This window comes from Musca autumnalis, unplaced genomic scaffold (genome assembly GCF_047663935.1).
Source record: "Musca autumnalis isolate F117 unplaced genomic scaffold, ASM4766393v1 scaffold_1, whole genome shotgun sequence".
NCBI lineage: Eukaryota > Metazoa > Arthropoda > Insecta > Diptera > Muscidae > Musca > Musca autumnalis.
The window spans coordinates 61,678,954-61,700,815 of NW_027411644.1; the positions used below are offsets into that span (position 1 = coordinate 61,678,954).

The 21,862-nt window shown below is 37.3% G+C and overlaps 1 protein-coding gene across 10 annotated transcripts in view; it reads right to left on the reverse strand.

Moving 5' to 3' along the window:
- The window catches only part of gpp (DOT1 like histone lysine methyltransferase grappa), a 215,274-nt gene extending 195,669 nt beyond the window's left edge, over positions 1–19,605 (reverse strand). For 6 of the 10 annotated variants that reach the window (XM_073977260.1, XM_073977223.1, XM_073977296.1 and 3 more), the window contains exon 1: positions 18,543–19,605. The gene's annotated coding sequence lies outside the window, so the exon portion shown is untranslated. Of the gene's footprint in view, positions 1–17,827 lie in introns of all 10 variants that reach the window. The other 4 variants (XM_073977243.1, XM_073977286.1, XM_073977231.1 and 1 more) reach the window with 3 other exon arrangements.
- Between the last annotated feature and the right edge of the window lie 2,257 nt (positions 19,606–21,862).

Below are 21,862 nucleotides of genomic sequence, written 5' to 3' on the forward strand. Positions count from 1 at the left end.
ATTGTTACTTTTCATCAGTAACCCTCATTCCAAATTTCAGGATTCCAGCTCTGTCTGTTCACCCAAATCCAAATTGTACCAAATTTCGTACCATTTATTATTTTTCGTGCACTTATAGTTTGAATTTCCGAAAACTTTTCTTTGTTACTTTCCATTAGTGACCCTCATTCCAAATTTCAGGATACCAACTCAATCCATTCACCCAAATTCAAATTGTACTAAATTTAGTACTATTTAATACTTTTCGTACCCTTATAGTTCAAATTTCCAAAAACTTTTCATTGTTACTTTTCATCAGTAACACTCATTCCAAATTTCGGAATTCCAGCTCTATCTGTTCACCCAAATCCAAATTGTACTAAATTTCGTACCATTTATTATTTTTCGTGCACTTATAGTTCGAATTTCCAAAAACTTTTCTTTGTTACTTTCCATTAGTGACCCTCTTTCCAAATTTCCGGATTCCAACCCAATCCGTTCACTATTTAATACTTTTCGTACCCTTATAGTTCAAATTTCCAAAAACTTTTCATTGTTACTTTTCATCAGTAACACTCATTCCAAATTTCGGGATACCAGCTCTATCCGTTCACTCAAATCCAAATTGTACTAAATTTAGTACCATTTAGTACTTTTCGTGCACTTATAGTTCGAATTTCCAAAAACCTTTCATAGTTACTCTTCATCAGTGACCCTTATTCCAAATTTCGAGATTCCAGCTCTATCTGTTCACCCAAATCCAATTTGTACTAAATTTAGTACCATTTAGTTCGAATTTCCAAAAACTTTTCTTTGTTACTTTCCATTAGTGACCCTCATTCAAAATTTCAGGATTCCAACTCAATCCGTTCACCCAAATTCTAATTGTACTAAATTTAGTACCATTTAGTACTTTTCGTACCCTTATAGTTCGAATTTCCAAAAACCTTTCATTGTTACTCTTCATCAGTGGCCCTCATTGCAAATTTCGAGATTCCAGCTCTATCTGTTCACCCAAATCCAATTTGTACTAAATTTAGTACCATTTAGTTCGAATTTCCAAAAACTTTTCTTTGTTACTTTCCATTAGTGACCCTCATTCAAAATTTCAGGATTCCAACTCAATCCGTTCACCCAAATTCTAATTGTACTAAATTTAGTACCATTTAGTACTTTTCGTACCCTTATAGTTCGAATTTCCAAAAACCTTTCATTGTTACTCTTCATCAGTGGCCCTCATTGCAAATTTAGGGATTCCAGCTCTATCCGTTCACCCAAATCCAAGTTGTACTTAATTTTGTACCATTTAGTACTTTTCGTACACATTAGTACGATTTTCCAAAACCATTTAATTACATCAACACCACTTCCCAACCTTGATTTCCATACCAAATTCCATGATTCTAGCTATATCCGTTCAAAATATACAATTGGTACTAAATTTTGTAAATTTTGTAAATTTTAGTACTTTTCGTACACTTATAGTTCGAATTTCCAAAAACCCTTTGGTACATCTTTCTAACTGTCCATCAGTGACCCTCATTCCAAATTTCAGAGTTCTAGCTCTTACCGTTTGCCTAATACAAAGGGTACCATTTTTAGTACCTTTTAGTACTTTTCGTACACTTCTAGGTCGAATTTCCAAAAACCCAGCCTTATCTCACCCCTACACACCAACATCAACCTACACCCAAAATTTCAAGTTTCTAGCTTCAGCCGTTTCGTCTGGGCGTTGATGAATCAGTCAGTCAGTCAGTCAGTCAGTCACTCACCTCACTACTCTTTTATATATATAGATAGAAGGCCTCTGAATAACTTCTATTGGAGCCATTGAAGTCTTTTGAAGGTCTCCTATTGGCCAATAAAGATATTGGAAGACCCTAAAATACTTTTGAAGGTTTCTATTGATCATAAATGCCCTCCAAACAATCTGCGATGCCATGAAAGCTATCCGAAGCCCCCAAAGAACCCTCTATTGTCCATTGGAACGACGACCTGAGACTGTGATTGAGTATTGAAGGTTTGTTATGGTCTTATATAGATAATAGAAGACCTCTGAAAAACTTCTATTGGAGCCATTGAAGTCTTTTGATGGTCTCCTATTGGCCAATAAAATACTTTTTAAGGTTTCTATTAATCATAAATGACCTACAAACAATGTGCGATGCCATGAAAGGTGTCTGACTCTCAAAGAACCCTCTATCGTCCATTTTAACGACGGCCTGAGACTGTGATTGAGTATTAAAGGCTTCTTAAAGTCTTATATAGATAATGGAAGACCTATGAATAACTTCTATTGGAGCCATTAAAGTCTTTTGACGGTCTCCTATTGGCCAATAAAGATATTGGAAAGCCCTAAAATACTTTTGAAGGTATCTATTGATCACAAATGAACTCCAAACAATGTACGATTCCATGAAAGCTATCCGAAGCCCCCAAAGAACCCTCTATTGTCCATTGGAACGACGACCTGATACTGTGATTGTGTATTGAAGGCTTATTAAAGACTTATATAGATAATTGAAGACCTCTGAATAACTTCTATTGGAGCCTTTGAAGTCTTTTGAAGGTCTCCTATTGGCCAATAAAATACTTTTGAAGGTTTCTATTAATCATAAATGACCTACAAACAATGTGCGATGCCACGAAAGGTGTCTGAAGCCCTCAAATAATCCTATATCGTCCATTGGAATGACGACCTGAGAATGTGATTGAGTGTTGAAGGCTTCTTAAAGTCTTATATAGATAATAGAAGACCTCTGAATAACTTTTATTGGATTTCTCTTCTATACATATCCTCTTAAGGCCACTTTTTGTATACTGAAGTCTTCAAAGTCCTTCTGTTGGGCGTGCAAGACCTTCAACAGCTATTATTGTCCCTCGGACCTCTAAGAGCCCCCTATTGTCAATTGGAAGTTATTTGAAGCCCTTTCCTGATCATCGGAGGGCATTTGAAGTCTTTAACATCTAAGTTTAACCAACCATGGACTGCAGAAATTTTCTGAGATTTCCTTTTGACTTTAGAGGAGATCATAAATTGCATCTGAAGACCTTCTTCTTTTCTGCCATAGAACACTTTGGAGATGATATTCAGTTAATTGAGAAAGGTTTATCTATAGTCCATTGAAAATACGATCTGAGAGTTCGATTGGGTATTTAAAGGACACTGAAAACTTCAAAGTCCTTCTGATGGTCACTGAAGTTCACTGTACAACTTCCTTTGAACGTGGAAGACCTCCAACAATCTTCACTGTCCTTTAGAAACAGATAAAAACAATGTAGAATGCCATGGTCTATGGTCTTTAGAACGTTATTTGAAACCATTTTTATACCCACAGCATTTATGCTAACGGCCTAATCGAAATAATAATGAGCCTCATCGAAATAAAGGTTTTAGACCCCAAGTATGTTTGGACGAAATCCGTTTCAGGCAATTTGGAGTTGATTAAGCCATGTCCGTACGGTATCCAAGGAGATCTGGACTGTGGTCTCTCGTCGAAGAACGGCCTCCCTCCTCTCACTTGATAAGTTACGGATGAAAATCGCGGTGGGACTTATAACAGGTCACTGCAGAGTGAGATCTCTAACTTCAAAATGGGACGACAGTGGCATTGACTACTGCAGACTATGTGAAGATGCGGAGAAGATAGAGACTGTAGAACATCTGCTTGGTTGTTGTTGTTGTAGCAGCATATAATGCTGGGTTGGCAGCCGCTGGCCGAAACACTTTTGGTTTCGGGTCAATCCGGTACGTAAGAACCCGCTGTCGTGGGATTGCTTTGTAGGTGCCCCTTGTTGCAAACAAGGAGATACCGAAAACTAGGTAGATATGAGATAGACACTCTGACCTTCCTGTCTAACATATATCCCATTGTTCTACTCATCTTTGCCAAACATCTATCATGGCTTGGCAAAGATCCTTACCTGAACCCCCCATGCAAGTTAGGGAGGATTATCAAGATCTGGAGAGAGAGAGAGAGGTCCAAAGATATAAAAGAGAACCTCTAGATCAACGTGCATACCCGGCAGGTTTAAGGGACATTCACACTGATGCGGTTGCAGAGGCTTTGGTAGCCTACAGTGCGAATATCGTCCTCGGCGATCATCCAGAAGAACAACAGCTGCCAAGACAAACGAGAGCCGTGTTGGCACAACTTAGATCTGGTTGGTGCAGCCGCCTCAATTCGTACTGAGCCATGATTGATGGCACGCGGAATATCTGCCCAGCATGTGGCACCGGTCCGCACACTACGCAGCACCTGTTTAAATGCCCAGCCAACACGACTAACTTAACTCCACTCCCTCTTTGGACGAATCCTATTCAGGTGGCGTCCTTTCTGAACTTGGAGCTGGAGGCAGAGCCGAATCAATAAAATAAAGATTTACATGTACTTGTAGAAGCTGCTACAACAACAACAACCTATTAAATACTAATCAGACTTTTTCTACATTTCCAGCACAATATCATCTATACCTCGGCATCAAACCTCTCATCTTTACAACTTCATCCTATCTGCACTGCACCATCAACTCATCATCTCCTACACTCCACCATCGTCTCATCATCTCTAACCTATCATCCTCATTTCACCATACCGCATCAACATCCTCACATCTTTAAATCTTCAACTACAACCTACACAGGATGATCATAATGGACCAACGGTCTCCGAGTGAAGCAGTCACCTATACTACCAGATGGATGCGCATCCTTAAACCTAACCTAACCTAAGCCATGTCCGTCTGTCTGTCTGACTGTCCGTCTGTCTGTATGGCTGGCTGGAGCGCACGATAACTCTCGAACGGATCAACCGATTCGGTCCAAATTTTGACTTTCGTAATATATTGTCCAAATTTATTTTAAGTTCGAAGATGGGTTATATTGGTCCACTCCTTCCGGTACCTCCCCACAAAAGTTCGAAAATGTTGGGAAAATTTATGCTCTCGATAACTCTTGAAGGAGTAACCGATTTGGTCCATGCATTGCACATTGTAAAATTTCTAGCAGACTTAGATGAGGTTCCAATAAGGACTCAATCGGTCCACTCCTTCGGGTACCTCCCACACAAAATTTTGGAAAAGTTCAGTTTAGGACCTGCTCTCGAATCACTTAGATTTTTGTTGCAGCAACTTGTATTTACTGCCCCCCATACGACGCTACAATTCGCATCAGGGGCAAGTCCATATTTCTTGAGAAAATAGAATGAAAAACCCCTATGACACCGTGTGTAGTGGTCGGAGCGCAAGATAACTCTCGAACGAATCAGTCTATTCGGTACAAAATTTCGGCGTCGTAATATTTTTCCAAATTTAGTTTAAGTTCGAAGATAAGCCATATCGATCCAGGTATTCTACAGGTACCTCCCCCACCCCACAAAAGTTCAAAAATTGTGCGCACGAAACTTTTGAAGGGAGTGGCAGATTTGAGCCATACCTTACACATCCTAATATATATACCAGGTATAGGTCAGGTTCGAATATGGACTATATTTGTCCACTCCTTCGGGTACCTCCCACACAAAATTTCGGATAAGTCCACTTAAAGACCTGCACTTTGATGATTGTTGAGGCAAATCGCATTCGTTGCCTTCATTACGAGGGTAAAAGTTTTTCAGGAACAAGTTCATACTTCTTGAGAAAACACCCCGAAAGGCGTAAAAACCCCCTATGACACCATATCGTCACCTGAAATGACCTAAGACGTAACCCTCAAAGGGTTACCTTGAGGATTACGTCTTTGGGCATTCAGGTGACGATATGTAGTGGCTGGAGAGCACGATAACTCTCGATAACTGATCAATCGATCTGGTCCAAAATTTGGCCTACGTCATATTTTGTCCAAACTTAGTTTAAGTTCGAAGATAAGCCATATCGGTCCTCCCCTTAGGGTACCACCTCCACAGAATTTCAACATTTGTGTCTAAGTGCAGTTTAGGGTCTGTTCGAAGATTCTTTAGACATTTATACCGATGCTGTTCGTTGTGGTCCTTAGGGGATATATCCTTCTATTGACCCAAGAATACTTCTGAAGATCTTCCAATGACAATGGAAGACTTCAAAGACCTTCTATTGATCTGTGGGTACCTCTAGAAATCTTCTATAAGCCGTCTATTGATTAAAGGAAACCTTAGGAAAACTTCTAGTAATGGTATAGAAGGTATGTCCTTCTATTGAACCAAGAATACTTCTGAAGGTCTTCCAACAAAGACCTTCTATTGATCAGCGAGTACCTCTAAAAATCTTCACAGGTCTTCTAAAATCCATATATTGATTAGAGGAAACCCTAGAAGAATTTTCTAGTATTCATATAGGAGAAAGACCCTTTTGTTGACTCAAAAATATTTCTGAAGGTCTTTCAATGACCATAAATACCTTCTGTTGATCAGAGAGTACCTCTAGAAATGTTCACAGGTCTTCTATAAGCCATCTATTGATTAAAGGAAACCTTGGAAGAACTTTTAGTAATTATGTATATAGAAGGAGGAAGGGTCTTCTATTGACTCAATGTTTTCCAATGGCCATGGAAACCTCTAAAGGCCTTCTATTGATCAGCAAGTACCTCTAGAAATATTCTACTAGAAATGTAATACACCAGAAACGACTTATACTGAACATTGAAGACCTCGAAGTGTTTTAAATTAGGCATGGAAGGCATTTAGGGTCTCTTTGGAGACTTAGTATTATCAATAAAGACCTCCAGAGCAATTTGCTAATCAATAGAAGACTTTTCTGATCAAAGCAACATCCTTAAAAGTCTTTCATTGTCGATTGAAGCCATTTTAAGTATTTGTGTAGCCAGTAGCAGGAAGGGTCTTCTATTGACTCAATAATACTTCTGAATGTTTTCCAATGACTATGGAAACCTCTAAAGGCCTTTTATTGATCAGCGTGTACCTCTAGAAATATTCAACTGGAAATAAAATACACCAGAAATGACTTTACTGAACATTGAAGACCTTGAAGTGTTTTAAATTGGGCATGGAAGGCATTTAGGGTCTCCAGAGCAATTCGTTGATCAATAGAAGACTTCTCTGATCAAAACAACATCCTCAAAAGTCTTTCATTGTCGATTGAAGCCATTTTAAGGATTTGTATAGCCAGTAGCAGGCCCCCTCACAGGTCTACAGGTTTCAATGATCAATAGAAAGTCTCCAGATGGTCGTTTGGAGCCATTTAAATGTCATTTAGTGAAGAAATATGTCCTCTGATAATGGACCAACTCCTCTGAAAGGTAATTACTACCTATGAAAGGCTTTGAAAGCCGCCTTGTGGCCAAAGAAACCCTTATGAGCCCTTAAATATCAACCAATGAATCCCCCACACAAAAGACACCCATCTATTCGCCATCTAAAATTTTGTAACCAAATGAAATAATCCTAACACACTCATCTTCTAAACAAAGTTCACTAGACCAGCAGGCCTGAGGAGCAACAAAAACAAAAGACACATATGGAATGGATAATTTGTTTTGGTGGTATACACTTTGACGTGTGTTCCATCTTCGTGCATAGCTATTTGCTGTGGTTGAGCTGTGTGGAGGTACACACAATGCTGCCATGCCATTATTATCATCTGGTGCTGGTGTTGCTGTTGCCGTCTGTTGTTGTTAAAGTCATTTGAAGATATTTGGCCCCAACTCCTTTTGGTCTTCGTCGTCGCCGTGTTGTTTGTCGTCTTCCAACTGCATTAAGGTTTCACCACAGAAATTGTTTTTGGGCCGTCATTGCTAACACACAAAAAAAACAACACAAACAACAACGGCCAATGGGGCAACATCCAGCCATAGATAGGTACAATAATGCTAGACAAACATATGGACTAACGGACCAAAAGTTAGATCCACCAACCGACTGACTGTTCGACCATAGTTCATAGACACCGCCGTCCGTCTTCCACCATGCCAAGTATGGATGATGGTTGTTGGCCGCCTAACTGCGAGAATGTTTGCTGCCGCTACCACCATTAGAGGAGCAAGCAGGCAGGCGGCAGAGCCATTGGTGGGTACTTGCGCATTCGTGCGTTACTTTTCATGTTGCTGTTGTTTTGTTGCCTTTTCTTCTTTATCCATCTCCAACATTCAAAGCAATAAATTTCCTTTGCATAAAAGGAGAAGAACGGACGGGGAGGTTTGCAATAGATATGCCACAGCACACAAAATCCAATTTTGTTATCTCCTCTAACGTTGAGGTTTTTCATGTCTTCTACTCCACACAACAAAAACAACAATGGAATGAACGTTGTAATGTTTGGGATTTTTTTCTATTTCGTTTTTTCTTCATTATTTGTTGTTGTTGTTGCTTACATAGCTCAGATCAGCCAGCAGCAGCAGTACAACTTTGTTTATGGTTATTATTTTCGGAATTTATTTCTTGTAATCTTTTGAGGCAATTTCTTTTTTTCTATGGGGTGTTTTTTTTTTTACTTCTTCTTCTTCTTCATCGTCATTCAATATTTGCTTTGGTCTTTGCCAGCTTTAATAAAATGATAAACAGACAGCCAGAGCAGCAGTGGCAACATCAGCAGCAGCATGAATATTGGATTTAAATCCATGGCAAGGAAAAAAGATAAATAGAATGGATAGCCATCTTTTGAAAATTAAATTTCCATTTTAAAGACTTCTCTTCAGGGGAAATCGAAGAATTTGTAGGTATTTCTGGCAATGGAAAGTCTTTCGAGGTTTTATATGTCTAGTGGGAAGACTTTTCGGGTTATTGATGGCCAAAAGAAGGATTTCCGAATTCAATAGAAAGCCTCCAGATGACTTCTGCTATCAGTAGAAAAACTTCGCATGACTTATCTAGTCTGAACACGACGATTAAAGACGTTAGAAACACTTATGTTGTCTTCTATGGTCAGGAAGGTCCTCATAGGTATACGTACAGCCTTTATTGGTCAATTGAAGGGCCACAGAAGTATTCTTCGATCTCTGGAAGACTTTTGGATGTCTTCTCTAGTTAAAGCAAAGCCTTGAGAAGCCATTTTAAGGTCTTTTAATGACGAAATATGTCCTCTGACGGTCTACCATTGACGATAAAACATATCTTAAGCCTTTTCTTTAATAAATCCGCGCCTTGAAGGGCCAAGTAAAAATATTCTTTAATAAATCCGCGCCTTGAAGGGCCAAGTAAAAATATTCTTTAATAAATCCGCGCCTTGAAGGGCCAAGTAAAAATATTCTTTAATAAATCCGCGCCTTGAAGGGCCAAGTAAAAATATTCTTTAATAAATCCGCGCCTTGAAGGGCCAAGTAAAAATATTCTTTAATAAATCCGCGCCTTGAAGGGCCAAGTAAAAATATTCTTTAATAAATCCGCGCCTTGAAGGGCCAAGTAAAAATATTCTTTAATAAATCCGCGCCTTGAAGGGCCAAGTAAAAATATTCTTTAATAAATCCGCGCCTTGAAGGGCCAAGTAAAAATATTCTTTAATAAATCCGCGCCTTGAAGGGCCAAGTAAAAATATTCTTTAATAAATCCGCGCCTTGAAGGGCCAAGTAAAAATATTCTTTTATAAATCCACGCCTTAAAGGGCCAAGTAAAAATATTCTTTAATAAATCCGCGCCTTGAAGGGCCAAGTAAAAATATTCTTTAATAAATCCGCGCCTTGAAGGGCCAAGTAAAAATATTCTTAAATAAATCCACGCCTTGATGGGTCAAGTAAAAATATTCTTTAATAAATCCGCGCCCTGAAGGGCCAAGTGAAAATATTCTTTAATAAACCCACGCCTTAAAGGGCCAAGTAAAAATATTTTTTTATAAATCCACGCCTTAAAGGGCCAAGTAAAAATATTCTTTAATAAATCCAGGCGTTGAAGGGCCAAGTAAAAATATTCTTTAATAAATCCGCGCCCTGAAGGGCCAAGTGAAAATATTCTTTAATAAATCCACGCCTTAAAGGGCCAAGTAAAATATTCTTTAATAAATCCACGCATTGGAGGGCCAAGTAAAAATATTCTTTTATAAATCCACGCCTTAAAGGGCCAAGTAAAAATATTCTTTAATAAATCCACGCCTTGATTTGTAAGGTAAAAATATTCTTTAATAAAACCGCGCCTTGAAGGCCCAAGTGAAAATATTCTTTAATAAATCCACGCCTTGATTTGTCAAGTAAAAATATTCTTTAATAAAACCGCGCCTTGAAGGCCCAAGTGAAAATATTCTTTAATAAACCCACGCCTTGAAGGACCAAGTAGCAGGGCCCCTCAGCGGTCTATAGACTTCGACCTCCGGAGGGATTATTGATAGAAAACTATCGGATGCCTATGCTCCTGTCAAACCAACGCCCTCTGAAGTTCCATCGTAGATACAAGCTTTTTTTTGGGGACTTGCATAGCTAGTAGAAGAAGGTCCTTAGGGGTCGTCTCCAGATTTCAAAGCACAGTGGGAAGCTACCAGAGGATTTCCTTGATCAAACAAAGCAAACCCTATCAGAAGTCTTTTATGGACATTTTAAGGATTTATATAGACTTTAAGAGTAATTCCTTAGTCAATAAAAGACTTTCGGATGCCTCCTCTAGTCAAACAATTTGTCCAGAAGTCATTCATGGTTGATCGAAGCCATTTTAAGGTCTTCTAATGACAAAATATGTACTCCGAAAATGGACCATAACCTATGAAATATTTTTGAAAGTTTATCTTTCGGCCAAACAAAACCTCAAAAGCCCTTATATTACCAAATGAACCTAAATGAGTAAACGTCCTTTGGTGTTAACGGAAGTCTTCGAAAGCTCTTTAAAGCTCGATATCCTCGGATTGTATACCATTGGCAATAAAATACATCTAAAACCCATGATAGAAGCTTAAAGGCCTATTATTGATCAAAATTGACAACTGAAGGCCTTATTTTGACCTCTGATAGCTTATTCTTGCCAATATAAGGACTTGCCTAACTAGGAAAAGACCCATATGGTTCTACAGATTTCAAGGGAGTCTTCCAGTGGTATTCCTTGATCAATAAAAGACATGTGTTTGTCTTCTCTAGTCGAAACTATGAACTCATGGTCGTTCCGAGCCATTTTAATGTCTTCTAATGACGAAATATGTCCTCTGAAAATGGACCAACATCTCTTAAAGTTTATAGGGTCTTTTTATACCCTCAGCCTTTAGGCTAAGGAGGGTATATACACTTTGATACGATGAAAATGTGCTTCATCGAAATAATGGTTTTAGACCCCAAGTATGTTTGGACGAAATGTGTTTCAGACAATTTGGAGTCGATCTAGCTATGTCCGTCCGTCTGTCTATCTGTCTGTCCTGCTGGCTGGAGCGCACGATAACTCTCGAACCGATGAACCGATTTGGTTCAAATTTTGGCTTTCGTAATATTTTGCCCAAACTTAGTTTAAGTTCGAAGATGGGCTATATCGGTCCACTCCTTCCGGTACCTCCCCCACAAAAGTTCGAAAAAGTTCGGAAAATTTGTGCGCACGATAGCTCTTTAAGGGGGTAACCGATTTGGTTCATACTTTGCTCATCGTCAAATATGTACCAGACTTAGATGAGCTTCCAATATGGGCTCAATAGGTCAACTCCTTCGGGTACCTCCCACACAAAATTTCGGATAAGTTCAGTTTAGGACCAGCTCTCGAATCGCTTTGGTTTTTATTTTAGCAACTTGTATTCACTGCCCCCCCATACGATGGTACAAGTTCCATCAGGGGCAAGTACATACTTCCTGAGAAAATAGCCTGAAAGTTGCAAAAAACCCCTATCACACCGTTTGAGGTGGTTGGAGCGCAAGATAACTCTCGAACGGATCTGCCGATTCGGTCCAAAATTTGGCCTTAGTAATATTTTGTCCAAACATAGTTTAAGTTTGAAGATAAGCCATATCGGTCCACTTCTTCAGGTACCTCCCCCACAAAAGTTCAAAAATGTTCGGAAAAATTGTTCGTAGGGTAACTCTTGAAGGGAGTGGCCGAATTGGTCTATACTTTACACATCCTAATATATCTACCAGATATAGATCAGGTTGAAATATAGACTATATTTGTCCACTCCATCCGGTACCTCCCACACAAAATTTCGGATAAGTTCACTTTAAGACCTGATATCGAATCACTTTGATTTTTGTTGAAGCAACTTGCACCCGCTGCCTCAATTACGATGGTAAAAGTTTTTTTAGGGGCAAGTCCATACTTCTTGAGCAAACAGCCAGAAGAGTGTGAAAAAATGTTTCAATATACACAGGCTGAGGGTATATCTCTGTCGGCAAAGCCGACTGATACTTTTTTACTTGTTACTAAACAAAAACCTCCGAACCACTTCTATTGAGCAAAGATATCCTCTGACAATCTATAATTGACGATAAAATATCTCTGAAAGCTTCGTCCCGGTCATGAAAAAAGCACAAATTTTGATCAAAGACGAACTTTGAAGGCCTAATATAGACCTACGACCACATTAGGGATTTCTATAGCCAGTAACAGGTCCATAGGGGTCTACAGACTTCAACCTCCAGGGATAGAATACTTTCAGGTGGCTTCTCTAGCCAACAACAATACACACAAAAGTCCTTCATAGTCGTTTGAAGCTCTATTAGGAATTTCTATAGCCAATAGCAGACCCGTAGTGGTCTCCAGACTTCAATAGTTGCCATGTTATATACCGTAAGATAGAGGCATCTTTGGGTATTTATTCCACCAACTAACATTTGATATTGCATGAACACTTGGCGAAAAAAATGGGGTTTTCTCGTAGTATCTTGTGTTGATCGTTGCAAGAAATTTCGAAAAAAATACGATCGATGTGCTTTAAATGACGTTTATAAGATGGATGCAGGTGACGAATCATTGGGGCTGTGCGTATGAACCCGAAAAATAGCAGCAATCACCAGAAGATGCTGTAAAAGCGTGTATCAATCAAACCACTGTAAACAACCCAACACATGGCCGTATGTCAAACTGTCCTGAGTATATAATAATTGTTCCACAAACATCCCATACGGGACTCCCTTGTCTCATATCAATGAGTGCACCCCGATTCATATTAGCTCAATGATATGGGACCTACTGCTTATTGCCGAGTCCGAACGGCGTGTCTTAAGACACCACTTGTAGAGAAGTTTTACATGGCTGAAATACTCAGGAAATTTTGCCAACATTACTGAGGGTTATTTTGCCACCGTTGAAATTGTTGATATTGTCTGGCCTGGGAATCGAACCCACGACCTTCAGCGTGCAAGGCGGGTGTGCATACCATTGCACCACGGTGGCACTGTCCTGAGTACGCTTAGGCTAAAAACATTCAAACTCAAAATAAATGTCAAATGACGCCTGGCGACACTGCATGTTGCCTAGACCAGAAAGTTTTCTAGTGACCCTAATACTAGGCACGACTGCATGCCATTCACAAATATAACCTATTCCGGCTTTTGATGAAAAAGGCTATTGAACCAGAAACAATTATCCAATTAGGTAATGATTCTTCATTTTTTTTCTTTAGTGCTTGGCATTAAATCAATAATTTTGCCAGAAAAAAAACAATTTGATGATTTATGGTACAAAGTTCAAGTCGTTGCTGTGCAGTCATTAAAATATAAATTATATACAATATATTTATAATTTCATATACACAACGAAACACATATAATTTACTTGCAAACAGCATTAGAATTATATACATACATATTTCTAGATATGTATGAAGGTATGTCCTTAAATACAGCCTTCAGCTATGACAAACTGCCATCCATAAAATGTCTGTTACTTTTTAGAAAAGTTTCTTGATTAATGATGTGTCTTACATCATTTTAACTGGAGGAGATATCTTAGAGGAATAGTTTGCCAAGCCCAAAGGTTAGTTAATAATATATGAGAGATGAATACATCACACCTCAAACTATCGGAAACTGAAATCAGCTTTATCTGTAAGGTAATGTCTTGAAGAACAAAAAAAAATGTGCGAGCATGAAGAAACTCAAAATTTCCGCGAAACCAGATAGATGTCGCAAAAATGTCTAAATGGGGATTACACCAAACATGCACACACAGATATCAAATTGCAGACAATTTGCTTGGAAAATGTACCAAAAACCTACAAATTCACATAGGTATGAGTAATTATACCCTCAGCCTTTAGGCTAGAAAGGGTATATACACTTTGATACGACCAAAAATGTGCCTCATTGAAATAACGGTTTTAGACCACAAGTATGTTTGGACGAAATTCGTTGCAGACAATTTGAAGTCGATTTAGCCATCTCCGTCCGTCTGTCTGTCCATCTGTCTGGCTGGTACGCACGGTAATTCTCAAACGGATCAACCGATTCGAACCAAATTTTGGGTATGTTACTATTTTGTGCAAACTTAGTTTAAGTTGGAAGATGGAACATATCGGTCCACTCTTCTGGTACCTCCACCATAAAAGTTCAAAATTTTCCTGTAAAATGGTGTGAACGATAACTCTCGAAGAGAGCAATTGATTCGATCCACACTTCGCACATCGAATTATACCTTCCAGATATATATCGGGTTCGAATATGGACTATATCGGTCCACTCCTTCGGGTACCTCCCACACAAAATTCGGATAAAATGAAGTTTAAGAGCTCCTCTCGGATCGTTCTGATTTTTTTCTTGCGCAAGTCCATACTTCCTGAGATATTGGCATAAAGCCTCCAAGAAACCCTGACGGCACCAACCTAAATTGCAAATTCGCAAGGTAATGCTCGCAGGGAGTTTCTGATTGGTGCAGACTTTGCACATCGTATTATTTCACCCAGTCATGTATCAGGTTCGAATATGGATTATATCGCTCCACTCCTTCGGGTATTTCCCTAGGAAAAAGTTAAGTTTAAGATCTCCTCTCGCATCGTTTTGATTCTTTTTGCAGTAGGTTGTTCTAGCGACCTGATTTACAACGGTACAATTTTTTTCTGGAGTAAGTCAATACTTGCTGAGATAATGACCCAAAAGAGATAACTCTAAAACTAATTTAATATTTCCTTTATGAAGAAGTTTGGTTACTAAAAATTTTTTGTATATGTCAGTGATTTGGTATAGCACCACATTACGTTACCTACAGATTTTAAAGCAAACTCTTGATTCAAAATCGATATAATTTATATACGGCATAATTATTGTGTTTGGATTGGTTTTGTTTTTTTTTTTTTTTTTTTTTTTTTTGTCAGTTGCTGAGGGTATTCCTACATGGTGTATCTATTATTTTGAGCAGGTGTGTAAGTCTCGTCTTCCTGATCACGGAAGTCTATATTTTCACAGACATGGGTCTTAAAAGTTTTGGACATTTGTTTGCTATTATCTACATATTCTAAGCAAAAAATATGGTCATTATTTGGAACAAGTGTCGTTTAGCGGCAACTCTCGGATCGGTTTTGCCACAGATAGCTCTTGGAACCCTGATCCCAACGATATATAGTTTTCGGGGGAGAAGTCCATATTTCCCGAGATATGGGCCTTGACATTTCGGAAATTTCGTAATTTAACACCATCAGGTTGTTTATGGGCAGCTCTCGGATCGGGCTGAAATTTTTACCATAGCTAGCCCTGGGGACCCTAAACACAACGATATATAGCATTCCGGTGGAAGTCCATACTTCCCAAAATATGAGTCTTGTCTTTTTTACTTTTATCACCGAACGAACTACTTTCCAATGCGGCCAATTATTATCAGTGGTAATTAGGTTTTCTCATAATAATTTATTAAATTATTATGCGTCATCATAATAAAAAAAGGTGTCCTTAAGTATTCGGCCTTCGGCCGGGTATTTAGGACTTTCTCCTATGATGGGCAGGAGCAAAAGGGGGGTACGCGCTCAGAATTTTCTTTCAAGTTGTAAGTGTTTTTGAGTAGCCAACCTTCGTCCGGGGGTTTAAGACTTTCTCCTATGGACAGGTGCAAAAGTGTGCTACGCGAACAAAACTCGTTTAAATTGAAAGTTTCCTAAGTAGCCGGTTTCGAACAGAAATTTAATATGTTCTCCTATAAACAGGTATAAAAATAGGACGCGTGCACAAAATTACTCTCCATAAGCTTTCAAATGATACCCATATTGCCCAATTTAGAATTGTAACATGTTCATACTCATATCTCGGGAAGTATGAACTTCCCCCCGGAAAGCTATATATTGTTGTATTCAGGGAGCCAAGGATTATCTACTGTAAAAAGTTCAGCCCTATCCCAGAGGTGCCCACAAACAACCTAATTGTGTTAAAGTACGAAATTTCCGAAATCTCAAGACCCATATCTCGGAAAGTATGAACTTCCCCCCTGGAAATTATACATCTTTGTACTCAGGGTACCAAGGGCTATCTACTGTGAAAATTTCAGCCCGATCCGAGAGGTGACCGTGAACGACATTTAACCCTTAGGAACAAATTGAATACTCGGCATATCTTTCCTTTACCGACAGTATGCAGAAAATTATGAAAAATTTACCATGGATAGTGCTTTTCGTCCTGATTCCAACGACGTATAACACTTTCTGGGGAAATGTATAATTCCCGAGATATGGGTTTCTGAAGTTCCAAAAATTCCCTTGTTTAATTTAATGGCCGGCTGCTTAGAGAAAAATTTGTTCCGGCCGGGGATTTAAGACTTTCTCCTATGGACAGGAGCCAATTTAGGGCACGGAAAAAAACATTTTTAAATTTGAATTTTTTCTTTCTTTAACAAGGGAATTTGTTTACCTGTGGTAAACATTTCAGATTTGGTAGATCTGGTAGAGTATCAGATCTGGTAGAGTATTCAATTTACGCCCAAAATTATATTTTCCCCAAAATTCATAGGTTTTTCGGAACTTCCTAGACCTTTGTCGGGGAGGTATGGCCTTCCCAGCATTCCGAGACCTAACTGTGGATAAACTTTTAAATATTTTTGGGAACAAATTGAATCCTCTACCAGCTGAGGGAAAAAATCTGAAATTTAAAACTTTCTCCTATGGACAGGAGCCAATTTAGGCACGAAAACAACATTTGTTTTGTTTTAATTTAAATTTTTTTCTTACTTTAACATGGGAATTTTCTGAAGTTAAGAGGTCCATATCTCGTGAAGTATGCACTTCCCCCCAACAAACTTTATATTTTTGTAATCAGGACGTAAAAATCTAACTGTGGTAAACATTTCAGATTTTTCCGCCAGCTGGTAGAGTATTCAATTTATGACTATTTTTGAGTCCAGCCACTACATTAATATTATGCCATGTCGGTTTTACACGCGCATATTGAAGTTTATGTTCTCGGTTTTTGAAATTTTCGCCGAAATGTCTTCAATTTTCATGGAATAGCCGGTCTTCGGTCGATTCTCAACTATGGAAATATGCAAAACAGCTATGGTGCTATGGTGCCATATCCTCTTCTGAAAACAATGTTTTTCAGCCGATTCTTCGGAAATGTAGACAACCATATCTCCGAAGTATGGACTTCTACCCCCAGAAAACTATCGTTTTGATCAGGGTACCAAGAACCACCTATGGTAAGTGTCATTAAACGACATTTATTTTGAGTATTCTGACTCAAAAAGTATAGTTCCCCCTATTAAAATGCCCAACGTTGTGACTTGTGCATCATAGATGACCTGTGGTAAGAATTTCATATCGATTTAAATGGAGCCACTAAACTAGACTTATTCCAACCCATCTCAACTGATATAGTTATAATATTTGCCAAAATGAATTATCCACTGAACACACACACTTGTTTCTAAATCAAATCACTTTTTACAACTGCAAAACAAAAACTAAAAAAAACACAATTTTGCACAACACTGTTTAGCCTCATTTTGAAGACATACACAAGATGGCAACACTTCTAATTTGCAAAGAAATTTTTAATGGGAGGGAAACTCGCAAACTCCCAACAATAAATTGCAAATAATCACCATGCACTCACATTTTTTGAATATTTGAATATTTAGTTAGTTTTTACAAATATTTTTCATATTTTTTTAGTTACAACAATTTGTCTCTTAATTCTTCAAAGTTTAAAAAAAAAAACACTCTTTTTATGGTTTGAGACATTTTATATATTTTTTTATTTGAGACATTTTGTTTTGCTTTCATTCAACACATCTTTTTTTAAGTTTTTTTTGGCATTTATTGTTATCTTTTAGATCTTCCATTTAATGTTTAAAAATTCGCATTGTTCTTTTTTTTAAATTCCACATAAAATAAATTTTTATTTAATTTTTATTACCAATTAAGAGTTCTTTAATTTATTTATAAACTTGGCGTTTGTGTGTTATTGCTGTTGTTGCTTTGTTTGTCTCAACAATTTATTTTTTGTCTGTTTTTTTTTTTTGCACACTCCTTTTGCCGTCCATCCATCGTTTGTCTCGTCGTCGTTTTGTCTAATTTTGCTTTGCTTTCAAATTCTTATATTTTTCTGCTATCACTTTGAATGTGAGAAGAAAAAAATTATGGATTTTATTATAGACACACAAAATTTTTTGTTTTCTTTTATTTGGAAATCAATGGCAATTTTCTGATAATTTTTACTTTATTTTATTGCAAAATAAATTTCTTATAACTTTTAAACAACTCGCATAATGTTTTCGGCCGTTTTATACAACATTTTTTGGGGTTCATTTGATAATAAAAATACACACCTCTTTTTTATGGTGATGCTCTTCTTCTTTTTGGGTTGATTGAACACTTCTTCTTTCTCTTTTAGTTGGATTCTCTCTCAGCCTCAATTTTTTTCTCACAAAATATAATTTTCATGCACTGCACTCACTGAACACACACTGCACAATACAAAGTCGACCGTATGCCGTTGTTTGCGGCGTCACAAGAAAAACTTGTCATCACGTACTCCAATTGTTATTCTTGCTCTCTTGTGCTCCCAGTTTTATTGGGGGTTATTTTTCGTTCTCCTTCTCTCTCTAATAACTGGCACTATGGCATTTAATTTTTAAACATCATAAATTTATGTTTCTTCTTTATTCTAATTACCTTTTATTTAATTTACACGTTTTTTGTTAAAATGTAAATGAATTGTTGTTTTTGTTATATGAATTGTCTATTATGTTTATATTTATATATTCGTCTATTATGTATGACCATGTGTATATTGTTATTTCACTTGCTTCTTTTATTCACATACACAACAAACACACGCACACACCACCATCAACAACACTTCTTCCCCTCATCTTCTTCCGCGCACAAACAATTCACATTTGATGATTATCTTTTCACATTTTATTTCCATGATTTGCTTTTGCTTTGCCTTGCTTCTATTCTGAGATTGTTTTCTCTAACCTTTTTATGTGGTTGGTGTGGTGCTTTTGGTTTTTCCTTCTTTCTTATATGTCTGCCTGCTATGCTTCTTCTTTATTAAATCCACAATTATATTACCACATACACTGTACTTTTTGGTATTGGTTTGGTTTTTTTTTGTTAATTATAAAAAGAATTCTTGCAATTTTGTCGTTTGCCTAGACGAAGTTTTTATAAATTTTTCGTTCTTTAATTTCCATTTTTAATTAATTCCGATTTTCTGTTTAAAATTGTTGTTGTTTCTTCAAACAATTTATTGTAATTTGTTGATAATTATTGATTGGTTCTTCTCATTGTCTCAATTGATGAACTTCTTCTAATACACACAGCAGCGCAGCATTTCCACAATGACCGTCTAGTCTCGTGTTAAAAAAGAAACTGAATGGCATCAATTCACTTTGCTCTCTCTCCAGAGATCTGTAAATCGATGCAAATCGGGACCTATAGAGATCTGTAAATGTTAATTGGTATCTCTAATCACGATGTTCAATAACCAATGTGTAAATATCTATTTTAATATATAAAATATAAGCTCTGTTCTAGAATTAAAAAGTTTTTACAATTTTTACCACTTTTACACATTTTGCGTTCCCGTACACACATTTTACACATTTTGCGTTCCCGTACACAAAATTTATATGAAAATCGTTTACGGATTTTACGACTTTTACCACTTTATAAAGTACGGGAACAGGCCAATAATTTACATAAAGTTTAAGGGCAAAACCTACACGCAGAGTTATAGGTTTTGCCCCAAATAAAAATGGAAAACCAAGCGGAAAAGAACGTAGAAAATTCCCTTATGGGTGCTTTACTCTATGTTTTTTACATATGAGCTGTCACTTTTTATATACAAAATGTATACGCTAAAGACCAGAAAAGAATCAATCGTCGCTTGCTTTGCTTGCTTCCCAAATGTCAAATTATAAAGGAATGCCAGAGCATCTTTGCAAATCCGCCTGCGTTCCCCTTTAGGAGGCTCTGGCATTCCTTTATAATTTGACATTTGGAAAGCAAGCAAAGCAAGCGACGATTGTCTGGCCTTAATGGGTACTTTACACGATATGTTTTTTACATATGAGTTGTCATTTTGCATATACATTTTGTATTGGAGAAGTGACAACTCATATGTAAAAAACATACCGTGTAAAGTACCCATAAGTGATAACACATATGCAAAATAACATATCGTGTAAAATACCCATTAACAAGCCATTAATACAAAAGCTTTGTTCCTTTACGTACAACCGCTTTTTACTCGAAAATCATTCCTTTACTTCTGACACCACACAATTCATATGGGAGCAGGGGCTAGATTCTTGTTCTATGAAAATTTGAAATGAAAAATATTTTCTTTATAAAATGTTTCATTTGACATTTATTTCCTTTATAAAAGAACAGATCAAAAGTGAATCGAGACAAGAGGAAGCATGGGACATCAATTCACTGTGGCTATTTTGCAGAGATCTTTAAATGTGATTACCATTATTCGATTACTTATAGCCCGGTTACACTTAACCGGATTAACCCGGTGGGTTTGGCTTTCAAATGTCAATTCCATAGCGCAAACGTCAAATAAATCCTCATGAAGTGGGTTAACATCTAAAACGCATTTTACATTTAACATATTTTATAAAATATGTATCATGTCCATGCCATACAATATCTGCCAAATAAATGACGTAAACTACCAAAACACTTGTTTTAAGTGCAAGTGTAAAATGCGTTTAACATGTTTTATAAAACAGGCATCATTTAAAGCTGTGTTCCTTTACTTACCTGAGGTTACCATTTTAACCATTTGTTACCATTTTTAACCTGCAAAGCGTTCCTTAACCCCGAATAGTGGCAAAACTGGAAGCAATTTTTAAGAGAGTGAGAGGGGAGAGAGAGCAAAAATGGGTTTCTCTTCTACCACAGGCTACCAGCAAAATTTCTGCAGGTAGAAAATGGCAGAACTGATTTTTCGACTTTTGTTTGACGATTATTTCACAAAATGGACGAAAAACCGAAGAAAAAGTCTAACACTGACAACACTAAATTAAAAACTGTGAAATAAGAGACGAAAATTGATTTTTTATGTTTTTTCTGACATTGACATTGCATGTTCATGAGAGAGCAATTTTGAACAATTTTGACACTTTTCTCTTTTACCACTCTTACCATTAAAAAAGTAAAGGAACAAAGCTTAAGTTGTTAATTCCATACAATAGCTTTGTTCTAGAACTAAAAAGTTTTTAAAATGTTTACCACTTTTACACATTTTACCCGAAAAAAGCGATTCCGTACACAAAAAAGTTGTAAAATGTTCACTTCTCTTTAAACAAAAATGGCGCTGAATGACGCTCTCTTTAAAAACTTTTTACTCGAAGAATTTGAGCTTGTAAAAAATATTAAAGTGGTGGTCGGCGTCTGATTGGCTTATAGCATGGTTACACTACAGCTTTTTGCCGGGTTAACCCACTTCATGAGGATTTATTTGCTTAATCTGCTCAAATCTAACCAGATTTGCCATACAAAAATTAAATCCTCTCATGGCTGGGTTTATTTTAAATCCGGCACAAATCCACCAAAAATACAGTGTTGTATTCGGTATTTGTGCAAAATAATTCAACTCTACTCAAAAAGTACCAAAAGTTGCAACTGT